The sequence below is a fragment of the Serinus canaria genome, chromosome 3 (genome assembly GCF_022539315.1).
Source record: "Serinus canaria isolate serCan28SL12 chromosome 3, serCan2020, whole genome shotgun sequence".
Taxonomy (NCBI): Eukaryota; Metazoa; Chordata; class Aves; order Passeriformes; family Fringillidae; genus Serinus; species Serinus canaria.
The window spans coordinates 39,901,865-39,920,097 of record NC_066316.1 but is presented as its reverse complement, the minus strand read 5'-3'; the positions used below and the strand labels follow the sequence as shown (position 1 = coordinate 39,920,097).

The 18,233-nt window shown below is 42.8% G+C and overlaps 1 protein-coding gene across 1 annotated transcript in view; it reads left to right on the top strand.

The window, feature by feature from the left end:
* DACT2 (dishevelled binding antagonist of beta catenin 2) overlaps window positions 1-15,717 on the top strand; it is a 420,082-nt gene extending 404,365 nt beyond the window's left edge. The window contains exon 5 of the mRNA XM_030235740.2: window positions 15,707-15,717. The gene's annotated coding sequence lies outside the window, so the exon portion shown is untranslated. The remainder of the gene's footprint in view (window positions 1-15,706) is intronic.
* Window positions 15,718-18,233: the final 2,516 nt, after the last annotated feature.

The following is an 18,233-nucleotide window of genomic DNA, read 5'->3' as shown; positions in this document are numbered from 1 at the left end:
TCCTCAACACCAGAGCCTGTGCTTGCTGTGAGGACAAACAGGACAAGAGCAACCAAAATAAGCTGCAGCCCTGCTGTACTTTTCAGCCACTCCATTAGAAAGCCCAACTCAGAGACATTCATGGGGACGTTTGTCTGGTTGTTAAAATATAATCTGGAAAAAATAAACCTGTGTGTTACTATGCCCTGTAGACCTGTGTAGGTCTCACTGGTCAATTTTATATGGGGTTGGTGCCAAACTCCCACTCCTTGTGCTGACAATGCTGCTTTGCAGTAGGAGGAAGCTTTGTAGATCCTTTCCAAGTGGGCTGTAATGCCCAAGGGACAGGCTAGCAGAGCACCTCTGAAACACCTAATACAGTTATCTTGCTCAAGGGCACACAAGAAATTGGTATGCAGAACTGATTTTGAAAGTTAGAGCATCAAGCTCACGTCCATCTTCCTAACTGGTCTTTTTCTGGCAAATAACAGGGCAACATATCATTAATTGGAAGGAGATGGCTTGGGATTTTCAGAGTACACTGTTGATTACTATGATGTTTCATGGTTTGACTTCCAGTTTGAGACAAAAGGTCTAATTTTCAGAACAAAATAAACTCGCTTGCTGACAAACAAATGTTTTAGATTCTGTTAAAATGGGTACTTCAAATATGAGGCAGCCAAAAATCACTAACTGGGTTTGCAAATCTTTCTGCCTTTCAGCCATCATTTGCCTTAAAAAAAAAGCAAAAAAAAAAGGAAAGAAAAGAAACAGAATTTCATTCATTTTAAGAAGCTTATGATGTCACATGTGAAATGTCAACAGATAGCAACTTAGACTAATCCCTGAAAGATGACCTACTTGAAGGTGTTTGACATACCAGGCAGTCTCTCAATACAGCATCAATGAATGACATTTTTATGAAGCCAGATTTTAAATGCATCAGATTTTGTGCTAACCAGATGATTTACTGTTGGATCAAGCTTTGATTTCCTAGTCTAACATTTAAGACAGAGACTGTTAAAGACACAATAATCTCACAATAACCTACAGACCAGAAGATTTCACATTCTTTAATTCATTTTATCTGATCTGTTCCTTTTTATTACTATAGATATGAAATTAGAAGTTTCTTATAATTGCTTTTCTTTCCACACAGGTCTAACTCCCTCCAGGTTTATGGCTTGCTTTTCCTATATCAAGGGAGTGTTAGCCACAGACTCTGGTGGGAGCAGAAGTATGAGCTTAACAGTTAGAGATCAAATTACAATGAAATATATCATGTGGATAATGGTAGAGAAAAAGAAAATTCCACCCAGTTTTGACCTTTCAAATAATCAGGGAGGGTTTTTTCTCCCAGCAGAGGTATTTTTGTATGTGGCACTGAACCCAAGACACTGGAGATTACTCCAAGGTAATATAAAGATGTTGGCTGAGAAAAATTCAGCCCTGCCCAGAAGGCCAGCCCAAGGTCTTAAATGATCTATAGGCTTTGTGCTGACCCCTGACTGTCTATGCAAATAAAATGGGTAGGTATGCCTGCACTGAGGCTGGGAAAGGCATGGGCCAAGTGTGGTTGTACAGGCCATTCATTCCATGCTCTGTCCTTCTTAATTTCCTTGTTTCATCAGTGCTTTTTTGGCTTAAAGTTAATGACTCCTGCATGTGCCTGTAGGAGGTCTGCCAATTAGGAGGTATTTGGTCGGGAATGGCTGCATAGATCCCCTGGAGGTGCTGAGAGAGGGATTTTGACACCTGTTAGTGTAACCTGTGTGTGGCCAGATGGGATGCACTGGAAATCAAATCAAACATCACCGCAGCCCCCTGACACACTCCCATGCCACAGGGGTGGGTAAGCATAAGTGCTCATTAACACGTGAAAGAGATTCATTTTTTAGCTGCAGGTTATTAGGTATGGAAACCTGTTCCTCTGTGTGATGCCTGATGTGGAAAGACTTGGGAGGGGCTGGTTCCAGGACCTGCCACTGATGGTTTAGTGAAAATAGAAAAGGCTGGTGAAAAGAAGAAGAGTACTAACTTAATGGAGTCAGCACTGCAAAATTAGGATCTCCCAAAAGGCAAGATAATTTTGGGATTGTTTATGTGACAATGCTATATGCCTAGCATGTTTTACAACATTAAAAAATCAAACCAAAAAAACCTCAGCAAGCAATCACAACAAAGATGATGCAGTAAATAAAACATAATTAATATGAGCAAACCAGCTATATTGACAGTGACTACTACACGACCAACTTTGTATTCAGGGACAGCTTCCAAACCTAAGTGAGAAGTAGAGGGCATAAACAAATCTTGCCATGCAGAATCAGATTTATGGAGGTTTAATTTCTTGCCTGTGTCTGTTGGTTTCAATTCAAAACTGAAAAGCAAGTGAGAATGGATGCAATTCTTCTTTAAAATGCAGAAGGAGTGCAGAAAAACAAGACCTTCTGGAAGACTAGCTGTTCTCCACCTCCACAAAGGGAGAATGCTTATTACACATCACTACTACATTTTTCAATAAAAGTAAAGCCCGGCACTTTTGTGAATGGTATGAATATTTTATTGATCTTATCCACCTACTGTGGATCTGACAGAAATAACCTTTTAACCTAAAAGAATATTAATAGAAGAAAAATAAAACTGAAACACCAGATAAGCAATTGTCAGAAAAATTGGGTCTTATGTGCTTATCACAGTAGATGAAATTATACTGGGTCTTTATTATGATAAGCAGTTATCAAGGTGGTCTCACCTGCACCTACTTGGATTTCAGATTAATATTTTATAGGCATTTTTCTGCATACAATGGAAAAAAGCAAATGGGGGACAGTGGGATAGAAAATCTTGTAAGCCTGTAATAATGGAAAGCTCAACAAATCTTGCAGTAGAAAAGCATGGATGAGAAAACAAAGCAGCCTATTTATTATAGCACTACAATTATCCAAGCTGCAGGATCAATTTTAGACAGGCTAGCTGGTTATTCTCCTTAGGTCTATAATCCTGTTTGACTTTCTGTATTATGAACTCCAACTGTTCAAATGAACCAGGAAGAACCTGTTCTGGTGTCTGTGATGGTCTTTGTTCTGGGGGACCATCACCTGTGGCACCCTTTCAGTATTCCCAGCACAATCAAGAAGAGGATATGGATTCTCTTCCCTCTTTTCAAATCATGGTGTATTTCTGGAGGGAGAACTCCTTATGACCTTGTGTGAACTGGAATTTTACTGACAACTCACTTATTTTGGGAACAACAGAGAAAGCGTGTGCTGGCAATTTTGCTTGACTGCAGAATTGTGTTCACCTTTGAGTCTTCTTCAGAAGATATGCCTTTTGGTTTGTTTTGTTGTGCCAATATTGCCTTATGTCTAACAAATAGATAAAAGTTCAGGTGTGGACAGTGAAATACTGGGTTTAATCCTTTTTGCTAACAAAAGTCTCTTATAAAAGATAGGAAGCAAATACAATTTTAATTGCAGTCTTTCTTTGATGCAAATTGTTATGCAAACTTGGCTTTCTTATATATTAAATCTCTACTGTAAGAGGTAAGGTTTTGCATACTCTCATATATGCTGCAACATTTATTTATTTTGCCAGTTTTTGTATATATGTATGGCCATGTATATATACATACACACACATAGTAGACAGATATGTGCATGTGTATTTATAAGCAAGAGTAAACACACAGGACAGTGTCAGTGGGATCTACACTCCCTCAGAATATTTATGAACTTTTTAAGTGGTTAAATGAAGATGAAAAATACATGCTCTAAGAAAGGACATGAAGTGATTCAGTGTTGTGATAAAGTTTGGGCTATTCAGCTTAGGAAAAAAATAAAACCAAACTAGCAAACTTCTTTTTTTTGGTGAAGAGGCTATTTTCCAAACACATTGCATGAGCTAGGAACCAGTTAAATGAAAGCTTCCTCTCAGTTTTCCTAGTGTCTGAAACCTAGGTCAAAAGAGAATGAAAAGTGAAAGTCATTACTCTTTGGGGTGGAGCCAAGATGGGAGATGTTACTCACATCTCTTGCAGCAAACTGCATGAATTATGACCAGGAGTGAGCCCCTGAGGACATTCTGCATTTTTCAATTCTCTCAGCCCCTGTCCTCTCTGGAAAGGCAGAAGTATTGCAGAGCTATGCTGCAAAATTTGTTAGTGATGACATTTTGTGGGCAGAATAAAGGATGCTGAAATACAAACCTTTTTTTAAATGTGTGTTTATGCATAGAAACACACATAATGTAAAAGTAATATATTTTATTTGTTTGTTTGTTTGTTTACATAAATAAAAGTGACTTCAAAACTGAGCTTTGCATGGAAACATGATAGACTTTCCAGGGGATATCATAGTGCAGTGTAGCTGGCCACTAAGTTGAAGTTTTGTTGGAAGCTTACTGCTTTTGTCAATTTAATGTCTTTGTCCCCTGAATGGAATAATCACTTAGATTTCTGAACTCTGGGTGTTCTGGAGGATGGTTTGGTTTTGTTATTTGCTGCCAGACTGTGAAGTTTGCTTAGTGGTTTTGGGGTTTTGATGGGTTAGGGGATTTTTTTAAGGATTTCTTTAAGGGCATGCTTCTAGTCCATCTGTTTTAGTTAATGCTACACAAGTTCCTGATAAATCCCTGCCAGGTATGCTGGTTGACTTTCTGCTCCTAAACTTTCTGCAACTGGGAAATGAACAATCTCCTAGCAGCAGCCTCATTCCATCTTTTCTGTAAGTGTGCAATGAGCAGAGTCAAATGGAAGGCTATGATCAATTGAGGGTTCATACCAAAGTAAATGTAACCCAAATATTTGATGATAAACAAACCAGCAAAGAGTATCCAGTAATGTATGTGTGAATGTCCTTGTGAAATGCAACAAAGACTGATTTATTCTAGTCTAAGTTGGAGCACCCTACATGTTTCCAGAAAAACCAAATATCCTTAATTTCTACCGGGTTTTTGCCCATATGCAAGGCTGAAGATTGTTTCAGAGACAATAAATGAGATTAGGACTCCTTAATAGGAAAAAGATAATGGAAAAAGCCTCAAAATGAAATTAATTGCTTTTTCTGGCTTCAGGAAGAGAAGGGCAGTGACTCTGGATCAGAGCAGGGGTCACCATGGCCTTGAACAACAAGTCCAGGTGCCTAGGGGCCTGCATACACCTATTTTTAACTTTTAAAAATAATTTCCCAGCTTCCAATGATTCTGGTCTTCCATGAGAAAGAGAAGGTTCATCTGTATTTCATTTACAGTGGAAAGTCCATGGAAGAAAAATCATTTCTTAAGCCCCTTTCTCCCCAGCCAAGGTAGGGCATTATCCAAAGAGTTGGACATGAGCCTCTGTTGCACACTTCTGTTCTTGCAGTGGTTGGAACATTTGCAGTTCTTGGCAAGGGCCATTTACTTACCAGTGATTCAGCTTCAGTAATCAGCACAATGGCGAAACTGTTCCATCACAGCTCAGGGACAAACTTACAAATCCTACCAGCACCTCCCTTCCTTGTCCATTTTCTTCCTTTTTATGAGGTGGGAGGAATGATGTGAAGCCTTCTTCTGACATTTATATACATGATCTGATGAGTTATTTCTGAAAAACATCCAAAATAAAAAAAAATTATGAGGAGACTCTTAGTTCTTCCTACTGTAGCAACTTTTTATCTCCTAGCCTTTTCTAAGCTTCTACATTAATATTAAATTCCTTACTCTTAGCATTTAGACTAATTATGTAGTTCACAGTTAACATTTATGTTACTGCATTTTTCTTATGTTTCGGATTTCTTTGGAGTGTCTGATCTCTGCTTCTAAAACAGAAGTTGACTTATATGCAATGGCTCCAAATCAGTTGCTTTGGATTGCTCCCAGGCCGTGCTTCTGTCAGTCCATAAATGAAATCTTGGGTGCCTGGCCCTGTGTCAGAAATATGTATTAAATTAAAATATGTATTATTATAATCAATTTATCAGCCTAAAGAGACTGTGCTGATTGGAGTGCTCATGTCTGATAATATTTTCTCAGCAGAGATCTGCAAGCTTTTTGTCTGTAGGTCTTTGACTGGACCTCTCACGGCCTTTTTTGGCCATCTACACACCAATGTTGTGGTCTCTGGCTATTGCTGCTCTACTCTGTAAGCAGGTTTGGACAAAGGGACTTCCTCTTCTGCTTGCACACTCCTAAGACATCAACTGTGATCATAATTCTCCTTTCCTGCTGCCAACACGCCTCAGTTTCCAATCATGATAGTGCCAGGACTCACTCATGCACAGCATGAGCTTTGTGGCTCCACTGCTCTGTCTACACCTGCAGAGGCAGAATCCAACTTCCACACATCTGAACTGTATCCTGACTGAACCCAAGTGCAGGTACTGGCATGGACATATCAGGACATGAGTCCATGCAATTGGCTGTCACTTGAAACCTATGGAATAATACAGTCTGCCATACAATCCCACACAATTGTTTCAGCACCCTGAATGAACACTTTTGGATTAACTCCCTGACACGACCCCATGAAAAGCCAGCAGCAATGACGTGTGGTACCAAGTGTTTTGCTCCTCTTGGGGCAAAGGAGTTGGACTGCACTACAAGCTGGGACCTAAGCACAGCTTTGAGTACCACAATGATGCTTTGTGGGAGCATCTCTCACCCTGTTTAGAGGCTGTTGATCTCTTCTGAAAAGGAAAGGGAGACAAGAGCATGGATGATGGCCATCAGTACACACACTGTCTCCATTTACCTCACTGCTCTCGGTACCAGGAGGAGCACACGTGCTGGTTTCACATGCTTTAGCCAGTAAGGAGAAAGGGAAACCAAGGGGCTGTGCAGCTTACCAGGCCAGCAGACCAAACTCAATTGCTGTCTAAAGTGATCCACCAGATCCTGACATGAGGTAGGCATCAGCCTCCTCCAAAGGGTCCCAGCCCTGGAGGCACCCCTGTGAACAAGCCCAGGCACACTATCCATCTGTACTCATGCCCTGCAAAGACTGTGAACAGAGACTCTTCTGGCCTCCAAAGTTATCTTACTAGTGGTCCAATTTGTGCACCAAAGCAGAGTGGCCATGTGTGACACTTCAACTGTGCTCACCAATAGACAAGGGATCAGGAAATTTAGCTTAAACAACAGGCTCTAAATGAATCAGTTCTACCAAATGTAAGGATGCAGTCAGGTGTGGATTTATCCTGCTGTTTCCTGTGATTTGGAAATATTTTGCTGACAATAATGCTGAGCTTCCCCTGAACACCTTTTGCAGGACAACATTGAAACCACACATGACCTGTCCTTGGAACTACAAGGATGGTCACTTGGGGTGCCACCACCAAGCATCCTCTCAATGCAACTAGGACAACATTCCTCAGTCACATGGAGACACTGAAAAAAGAGGGAGAATGCAGCACCAGGGCTGCCAGCTCATGATGATGGTGCAAGCTGGCATGGACTCCCTAAAGTACACAATTACTAACCTGATAGAAATGCAGCCGAGGGCTTGTTCCTGATCTGGATTAGACTTGTACTGCCAGATGATCTGGTAGATAGAGTTGTTATTAATGAATGTTGAATCACAGACTAGGTGAATGATACCTGGGTCAAGCCCACTCCAAGCCACAAACTGCTACTGCTGCTGAATGTATCTACTCAATGGACCAATATGATGAGATAGAAAATATTTTATTATTTATATTGCCTCAGGCAAGAAAGGGGATGCAGGTAAGGAATATAAGAATGGTTAGAGTGGCAATTAGGGCTAATATTAGTCTGACTGACCTACCTTGATATTAAATGCACTGGAGAATTTCCTCTGCCATCATAAAATGTGCTTTTCTGCATAAGTCTGATTAAAAGGGAGCAGGTTTCATGTATATGCCATCAGAAATATGTAAGGATATCTCAGCAGGTCCAGGCTGATCCTGGTAGCAGTAGAACCAGTGTGGAGGTACACCATGACCACTGTCTTCAGAGGGAATAAAACATAATCTACACCATAAAGAGGTGGGCTGCTATCTAAATTAATAGAAAAATTGGCCAATATTAGTTTAGCTTAATTTCTGTCTTAGACAATATAGCAAATAATTAATGGCAGCTAAGTGTGAGACAGATCATACTCTGCTCATCCAAACTGTTGAAAGGATGTGAAGAAATAGTGAAGGGCGATGTCCCCTTCCACTTCCCAGCATTTTATAAGATGTGCACTGCTTTCTACCAGATAATAGAAACCAGAGCTCACCCTTAAATTCTGCAAGTCTCTTTTCCACTGCAAAGCCATATCAGTGAGTCCTTTAAATACTTGTGCATATCTGCAAGTTAGCACATGGGCCTGTCAGCTTCAGTGCCTCAGGGGAGCAATTGGCCTTCCTACCACCAAGACCACTGCTAAAGTAAAGAGCGTGGCTCTTCTCAGGATATCCTATGGGAAAAGTCTAAGTGTGAGGCAAGTCAGCAATGAGAGTGAAGAATAGGGCAGGAATTTAAACAGCTCTCAGATTCTGCTCTCCTCTTTTGCAGCCCAGCACCCAGGCTAGTGGGATATTTGGCAAGTGTTCTCATTCTGATGGCAGCTTGTTTATCACAGCATTTGAATTCAGCTGGTTCAGCGTGGTGCATATGTTTGCTGTTAAGCTCAGCTGGTACAAAACGTTCAGTATAACTGATGTGCTGGGTGTAAGGACACAGGAAGCAACTGGTCCAGACTCAGAGGGTGTTTAGATATGCATAAAGAGAAGCTGAGCAAACCATTAAAAATGAAAATAAATTGCAGGATCAAATTCAAAGTAATTTTACTCTGGTGGTTATTTTTTTTTAACCAGCTTGAAGTTAAAAATGCATTAGGGTTCAAAATAGATGCTATTGTACAAACAATGAAGAGTTAAAGCTTGTGGTGAAAGCAGAATACCATACTGCTGCCATAGCCATAGCCCTGGAGAGGGTATAGTGTGGATAGAATGGGTCTGCTTTAAACACAGCAGACCTCCTGTGTGGCACACATATTCCTTGTCTATACTAACAACCTTGATACAGATGTCTTGGCAAGCCTTCCTGCTGCCTACATCTCTTCAGTATTTTCACAGATGAAAAAGAGGTTGCCAGCAGGGAATGTCGCAGCATGTAGGGAATTAATTATAAGTGATAATAATCCAGCAGACTTATCCTGAGATTGAAATGTCTCACAGAATCGTTTTTGTCCTTGAAAGGTGGATACTGGCTTTTTTTGTACAGTCTAATCTAGGGACACGCAGCAAAAAAGCTCCCTTGCAAGTCCTAAAATGAAACAAACCGTATCAACAAAAGTACTTTCCCACCAGCTAAGTGCCACAGGGCATCAGCTAACAGAGCTGCAGCAGTTTGCTCTGCAGACTTTCCACACTACTGGCAAAGCTCAAAGATGGACCAGGTCCCAGAAGCTTCTGAAGGTTTCCCACAAGTGAAACTGTAGCTTTCCAGTCTTTTGGCTAGCTGTGCTAGCTGAGTTTTGGCAGAGGGTATGGTCTAATCAAAGATGATGATGATCTTGGTGGCCAATGTATTGTTTCTAAACCCATAATAATCCCTTCATCACCTCACAGCAGTTTGGGAGGCAACAGATAATGGCAGAGTCTCCTGCAAAATGCTTTGTGCCCAGATCCTGCACACGGGTGCAATCGCTGTGGCAAGGTGGGTACCAGGCAGCAGCACAGCCCTTCAGGCATTGCCTAACACAACCCTTATCCTGCATGAGACCTATTTGTGGCATGGGAGGACTGCAGCCTCATGATCACTCCTGGCAAGGCCTGCCCTGGGTGCTGCACAGTGGCAGAACAAGGGAAACCGTGGAGCTGCTGGCCCAGGGTCAGGGCAAGTGGCTGGGGGACGCTGGCTGATCCCTAAACTGCCACTGATGGGACCTCACTGTGCATCCCTCTTGCTCCTCTGAGGCAGGATATGGTGTGACCTTCCAACAGCCACAGAAGGCTGGGGATTGTAGCAAAAAAAAGGGCTTTAAAATGGCAATTTCCAGCTTCTGTTATCCTCAGTACTGTGGGGATGATGACAGGGATGAACCTGAGGTTCAGAGGGGAGACAGACCTTCCAGGGCAAGCAATATACCCTGATGCTGCCTGGAAATTCCAACCTTGAAAGGTGGAATTTCACCTGCAGTCTGAAGCAGCTGTGAGGAGGGACCAGCCACTCGCTGCCTCCCCTTGCCAAAGACAGGTCTTCAGAGCTTTGCTGCTCCTGGGTCTCCTCCAGGCCCTCTTTCAGCAAGGTTTTCATCTCCAGCTAATGCAAGCAGCTCCCCATTTTCACACTGGGATTAGGCTTGTGTTCATGGTTCTTGCTGAATGGGAATCTTAATGCATAATGGGGAAAACATTAAGGAAATTGGTTTGAAGGCTTGGAAAAATCATTACTGTATCTGCCCAGACTGAAAACACAAATTATTTATCTCCATTTTTTTTTTCTTTTTTGGGTAATTAACAGATCCTAGTACATGATAATTAACACCTGAGCTGTCAAATCTAACACTGGCCATTTTTCCAATCAATTAAAGGCTGTAACAGCAGATGGAGTTTAGGATAGATATGTTTATTAGATTTGGGATGAAACAGTATTTTTAGAGGAAGTATCTGGTGTACTGGTTTGAGGGTGGTGATGAAACAGTGCTTAATAGTCCTGTTATCTTACCTACTCATCACACAACAATCCAGGAGCAATTATCTGGTATCTTATGAGAAGCTGTATGAGCTGCCAAACCTGCTGAGCAAGTATCTCGGCATCCAGATGGATGACAATAGGCTGGGAGCTACAGGACCTGCTGGGATGTTATCTGTCCTGTCTGGGCCAGGAGAGCAGCAGCATCCCCAGAGGGCAGCCAGGGTGGGCTCTCCTCACGGGGGATCCTGCACACCCTGATGAAGAGCCATTTATCTTTCAGAGGCTGGGAAACAGACTAAAAAGCCCAGCCCCTCACAGACTCAGAAGTGAGAATGACCTTTTGTGAGCACATTCTCCTTTATCTTCTGCTCCTCAGTCTCAGTTTTATCAATTCCCCACATATTCAATCTACATTTACTCTTCTCACTCTCTTCAGACCCACTGCAGGCATTGCAGGAGAATGCACAAAAAGGAGTTTATTTCCAGTGGCTTAGGCTGAGGTGCCATGGGCATGAGCAACCAGAATGAAAATTAAAATCTAGATAGCTGCTCAGCTGCATGATGTAACACTCCCATTTACAAAAGACAGGAGACACACCTAGAAGACCTAGTTTGGAAATAACAATAACAAAACAACATGTGTCCTATCCACCCTGTTTGAAGGGCAAAAGCACATTGAATGCTTAGGGGAGAAGTGGTTCTGAAACCCAGTTATTAATGTTGTTTTCCCAAAACAGAGTCAATAGCTAAAGATCAACAAGGCTAAGGCAGTTCTCAGGCTGCTCAGGGAGCTTGACAATGGTGACACCTCTGAAGTTTAGACTTCAGAGCAGTAGAAATCTTGATGTTAACCCAGATGTTTAAACTACATGGTGTTCATTGTTGTTGAGATTTATGTTCTTTGGGCACGTGAGGCAAATAGTGGCTACCTTCAATGAGCTCAGACTTTGAACAGAGTTTCACCAGGGGATATTCTGGTTTGCCCTACAGTAAGAGGCTTTTGTCATCAAATCCTGGCATTTGGCATCTTCTGCCTCTACAAACTTTGTTTCTAGTGTAAATCTAATTGAGAACTTTTCCCACATTAGCCCTTCTATTTAAAATGGCAACATGCGCTTCCTTATAAACATCTTTGTTTTGCTCACCCATTACAATATGGGCAGTAATGTGTCCTTCATCTAAAAGCTGAGTATGGAAATTTGCAGCCAGAAGGGCAGGACTGGGGTATAACTTTAATAACATTTCATCTAGCTGCTTTCTGAGTTGCTAGAACAAGTAATACATAAAACACATTTTTCTTAAATCAGGGGATTTGGATTTTCTTTTGGATTTGGATTTTCTTCTGGATAAGGTTAGTTGGTGAGTTGCTGGATTTGGAAGCCAATGATTCTGTGGGGAAAGAAGCGTGCTGGGGTTTTTACAGAATCTTAGGGATCCAGCTCTACTGGGACAGTAGCCAACTCAGTTATATAGTCCAGTCATTACTGAGCAGTAGACACAGTGCATCCCAGGTTTTTTTGTTGTTGTTTGTGAATGCAACAACAATGCAAAGACTTTCAGGGGCAAAACCTCCCTGTAACGCATATTGGTGTGTCAGGAAGGCCTCCCTGGAAAGAAGAATGACTTTGGCAAACATTCTTTAAAATCCTAGCGTTATGAGGGATTACCAAACAAGTTTCTCAGTGACAGAATGAAACCTGTAGCTGAGCTCTGATGCTGGTAGCTTTCTGCTGCCTCACGCCAGCGTGCAAATATGCGATTACGTGCCACCAGCAAGGCTGGGTAGTTGCGTACCTCTGAAATTGCCAAAGAGCTCAATTAGCTAACCCTATCATCACACACCTACCACTGCTTGTTCTGATTTTGCCTTTCCTTTTTGACTCAAAAGGGTGGAGGAAACTAAGTAAGCACTTTGCTCATTAGCAGTTGCCATCTCTAGTTCCCAGATCTCGGGAAAGGAGAGTTCTTGGTGATAACTGGCAACACAGGCTGTGTCTTTGCCCAGAGTCCGCTGTGCTACCCAGCACATGGTGTGGGCTGGCTGTGGTGAGCAGGCTGTAGAGTGTGCCAGTTGTGCTTTTAGTTTATTCAGTCTACTCACAATGGCCCTTGTATCTCGAGGTAGGAAATCCTGGATGGAAATGAGTGTGCAGAAGACATGTACAGAGTGTCTTAGGTGTCTCAGACCTCTAGTACTTATCCCTCACAAAAATAGAATATATCTGAAGAATTTGGAACAAACTGAGCCTGTGTCATGTGTGCTGTACAGTGAAATGTGGCAAATCAAAGGTGTCTGCCACATGTGGGACTTGCTGAGGAAGTGGATGCCACTTTGGCAGCACAGACACAGACGGCCTCCCTTGTGCATAGCTGGTGTAAGAGTGTATGTGTGTGTATAAGCATGTGTGTGTACAATGGCTCTGGAGTCAGTGTGAAGCTGTCTGCTGAGACAAAACGTATTTGACACCTGCAAAATCTGGAAAAAGTCCAAATTCCTTCTCAGTTTCCTTATTTAAACAAAACTTTTATGCTGAAAAAGAGGGCATGCTCACATAACCCCAGACTTACTGGACCCTAAACTCAAAGCATTTTACTCTCCTGAAAATGCTTGTATGAGTGGGAAAACATTTCAGTACTTGACTCAATTGCTCCCATGGAAAAGAGAGAATTGTATTTGCAGAAGCTAGTGAAAATATATTATTCAGGCTACTGGTGTCCCTCACACACCTGTGCTGCTCTGCTCAAATTAGGTTGCTGGTGATGGATGCGTAATTGTGTTTGCAGATGTGTATCTGATGGGATCTTGGGAGCGTTTGCTCAAGAACAAAAGGAGCAGCACCCAGTCCACTCCCCTTTGGCTGACAGGGCTTTGGAGAACTTGAGAAAGCCAGAGCTTCAGACTTGTCAAAGCCCTGACAGTGATGGAGATGGCTGCATTACCTGCTTTGCATTCAGCAACCTTGCAGGGCTGTGACAGTTTGGGGAGATTTTAAGAGGTGACTTTGGACCTGCCAAGCGAGCAGTGTTGATGTGGGAATGCAGGGCAGACAGTGAACATCAGCCCTGCCTACACCAGGGGTACAGGTGGCCCGAGGCCCAGCTCCTGGATCCTGCTCCTGCCTTCCTGCACCCAGCCCACCTGCTCGTCCTGCTCCTCTTCCTCCTCCTCTTCCTACTCCTCCTCCTTCCAGTCTGACCGGATGCTCTGTGCCCTCTGCTACCTGTGTTTCTCTGGGCAATTTCTCACATGCAGGTCGGTGGCTGCAGGCAGCCTGAGCAAGGTTTCTTGGAGGGAAGGAGGAAGGGAGACAGTAGCCCAGGGCTACAGAAAGACAATCTACTGTGCTTACAAAATTAATCTGTTGTGTCAAGGCCAGTATTAAACTATGTCCCTGTTCTTCTCATCACTGTGTTTGTCAGGCTACTCTGTGCAATCACATAACTCATTAAGTGCCTTATCCACCCCAGGTCCTTCCTGTAGGGCTTCTTCCTGCTCCTTCCTTTCCCCCATGGAATAGATCAGAAATATTTGTAATTTGCAAGCTGTGACTAGTCAGTAATCCCATCAATATATATTTTAAAGGGCACAAGTGTATAACAGATTCTGGGCATGTCTGCAAAATCCAATTGTTTTCAGTCGAAGAACCATCATTTTTGATTGCTATGCTCCCTCCACACTAGATAGTAATTCCCATCTTATCATATTTTATTCTGCTTTTCTGTACTGATTTACAGCAGAGGGAAACCTACTCAGAGAAATACCCACCGTCACTGATAAATTCTGCATGACATACATGATTAAATGTTATTTAATTTTTTAATGATGTTCATAAGTGTATATGAGCGTTCTCCCGGGGAATATAAATTTCCATGAAGCAACACTGAGCAATAAGCTACTCAGAAACCTGATGTGTTAAACAATTCAGATAGGTCAAATGAGCAAATGTGACTGTTCCAGGTTTAACATGGTTCCTGATGAACAGAAACAATTTTACCATGCCTGCAAAAAGAAATCTTTTCTTATTTGATTTTGTACTACAAATATCAACTGGCAACTTGTTCGTAGCCGTGCCTCTCATCTGAGTACATCAATCTTGATCCATCCTTCTGCAAAAACGTTATGCCTTTTACTTTGATATTGATCTGTTTGCTGAGGATTAGCATACAATTGTACAAACCTCTTAAAGCTTTATCATATCTTTAATGCAAAACTCATATAAACCCTTTTCTATTATGACAGAAGAGTCTATATCACATCCCTTAATCTGACAGGCTTCTGCAGGAATGAAAGATGTAGATATGATTGCAGAGTTTGAAAGTCCTGTTCTAAGCTGGTCCAGCTGCCTGGCAAAGTAATCTAAAGAAGATGTATCTATGCATCCTGCTTGCCTCCATCCCTTTGCCAGAGTTTTGTAATGCAAGATGCCAGTACATGATGCTTTAAACACCCCATCTGCAAGTGTATCATTAAGTGTATTCTGTATCCTTTAGAATAGGCTGATAAAAATCTCTTTTTAAAGATTGATTTTACACCCTTTTGCCTTATGTGTACTATCAGAAGCAAATCTTCTTTTACAAAGAATGGAATCAATCATCTGTGATGATAAATATTGGGACCACATTAGCATAAGCTGAAGACCAGTGGAACAACTTGCTGCTGAAAGACTTCAGGTAGATAATGATGCTGGAATCTCTTCCATGACAGTCTGCCTTCTCTGCTAAACCCAGTACTTGTTAAGTATACCAGGAGAAGCATTTGTTCTCCTCTTCACTGCAATCTCCTGGCCTGTCTTAAGCACCTGTACAATATTGTTATGGCTAACTGGATCAGAGTAAAATGTCAAATTGTCCTAGCACAATAAATGAAATGCATGTGTTGCTATAATGACCATAGCACAGGTGGTGGAATTAATTTCTTGCCTTGCCTTCATACAGAGGCATAGGTTTTTCTGCTTCCTTTCCCTGCTGTCCTTCCATCCTACTTGGGTGTCTCCTTCATTTTGCTCTATGGAATAGCCATTCTTTTGGTTGGAGGAAGTGAGAGGCAGCAGGATGGGATGCCAGTGGAATCATTTAACAGTCACACTGTGTGTACTGGGCTCAGGATGGAATTCTGACAGGCCTCACTGCCTCTCGTCCCAGCCTTGACTAGAAAGTGGCCACCTGACAGTTTGCAAGAAAGGGACCTTACACCTGAAACCTTCTGAGGTGAAGGTGATGGCTCAGTTACCTGAGTGTCTAGTGAAGTACAGACTGGGAAGCTGGCTCCCTTAGGCATACTGCAGTGCACATACATCATAACACATGAATTTGCTGAATAAATCCACTGATTTACTTGGATGGACTTCAGTCAATTTTCTTCCTGTTTACTAGAAAATGAGTCTTACAAAGGACAGAAACTACTCAAGTTACTGTCACATGAATAAATACATTCTAGAGTGCATTATATGTCACCTTCCTTCTCTTTGGTCTGTGAACAGTTAGCTCTTGCTGTTCACCAACATCTTTCCTTTTTTAGACAAAAAAAAAAGAAATTAATATTGAAACCAAGAGTAGTTTTGCCTCCAGTGATTTACACTATAGAACCACAAACTAGGCAAAACTCAGCTGCAATCACCCTTTTTTCTCACCAGATACCCTAAGAGTTTAGGACTCACAGGCTGAGATGGCCCACTGTCACAGCGGTACTGGTGCTCATCCAGTGACACTTTAATGGGAGGTGAGAAGGATGTTTTCAAAGTGACAAACTCTGAATATAAATAGGAAAGTCACCCACACCCCAAGTTTCCAGTGATAATAATGACTGGTGTGGCAGCCTTGCTCTGTGTGGGCTCTGCAGAAGCTGGTGGAGAGGGAGATAAAAGATAATCCTCAGAAAGATCCAGGAAGGAACCCATGTGCAGGGGCTGTGCAAGGAGGGAGGGGACTGGCAAAGCCCAGGGAGAGGGCACCCATGCAGCAGCCTTGCATTGACACCAGGCCTGTTCCTGCATTGCCTTTACATCTGCATTTCTCCAGCAGACAAATCATACTGTCGTGAACTTCCTCTGTAGACCTCAACATGTTTTCCCAACCCAACGTTCTATGTAGGTAGACAAGTGGTTTGAGTTCAGATTTTTGAAGGAAAGGGGGAGAGAGCTCTTTCCTTGAAGTTGGCTCTGGGTAGTGCTGTGTGTCTGCTGTTGCTGGTCTCCTGTATTTCCAGCCTCTGTCTCTTCCACTGGAGGCCCTGCCCCCCATCTGCATCAGGCACTCCATCTCTTCAGTGACTCCTCCCTCTCCATGAGTTTGTGGGGTCTCCCTTACCTGGTCTCCCTCCCTTCACTGGACTAGAGTTTCCTGTTTGAATCTCCCCATTTTAAACTTACAGAATGATGCTTTTGTGATGTCTGGGGCCAACACTCAGTCAGGACCATGCAGCCAAGGCACTGTAGAGGAACAGGACCAGCTTCCCTCACACATACTGTGATCCCCTTAGCAATACTCTGTGGCCACCTTTTAGGAAAAGGTCACATTTAGCTAGCTGGGTTACTTGCCAAATTGTTTGTAGATCCTAAGCCAAAACCTCTGACACAAACAGGACTGGTATGCGACAAAGTGATGCTCAATTATTCAATCAGTCTCTGTTCCAACTCAAGCTAGCTGAGGAATAATAAGTGATATAAAATGCTGGCTCCCCAAAACATTTGGCTAATCGATCCCCTTATTTCTGGATCTAATCAGTGTTCCAAACTAATATGCATTCAAGCTTGCATTAAATGTTTTTGTTGCCGATCCAAATCTCTTGCTCTGCATATTTGGAAGCCCCTTTCCTGATTGCCTCTCAGCAGGGGTGGTGACAGTGTCCTGGGGCTGAGGGCTGCACCCTCCAGCTGCTGGGACTGGGGAGAGATCGGGGAATGGAAGAGCTAAATTTTGCCTAAGGGTAAAAAAATGGGGGGAAAATAAAGGTGAAATCTGAACATAGGCAGCAACAAAATGAGTCTGGCTCATCAGCTCGTGGCTGCTGGGGGAAGGGACGGTGCTGCAGACTTCTGGGCAGCTGCTCAGCACTGCCAGCTTTGCCTGCCAGCACTCAGGCTTTGGATTTTTATTTTCCCTTCAAATCTCTTGAGGGGGGAGATGCTAAAGTGCAGTGAAGAACAGGACTGCAAATCACCGGCCTGTCTGTCTGTAATGATTTGAGGGCATGATGTTATGTTGCAAGTGCTTCCCCATCTGCATCCCCCTCTGGCAGCACCCCAGCTGTGCTGTGCCCTGCTGTGCTGTGACCTACCCAGCACACGGAGGCCACAGCCTGCCTCGCAGCCAGCTCTGCCAGGGAGGGGAAGGAGAACCCAGTCCTAAACCTCGCTCATTTGCTGCTTCACATTGAAATCCTACAAGAAAGGGCATGGGAGGAAAGATCAACATATTCAGTAAATCCCATTAGCATTGCTGCAGTCCCAGTTAGGAAACACCTTGTGTGCTCTCCAAGAACCCTTGACAAAGTGAGGGATTTTTTTTTCCTAAAGGAAAAGTAGGTGATCCCATGCAGGTGAAGTCAGCCTGCTCTTTCTGCTTGGTGGCAGGGGAAAACAGTCTGGCATATCACTGAACAGGATCCACCTCTTGTGCATTCAGAGTTATGT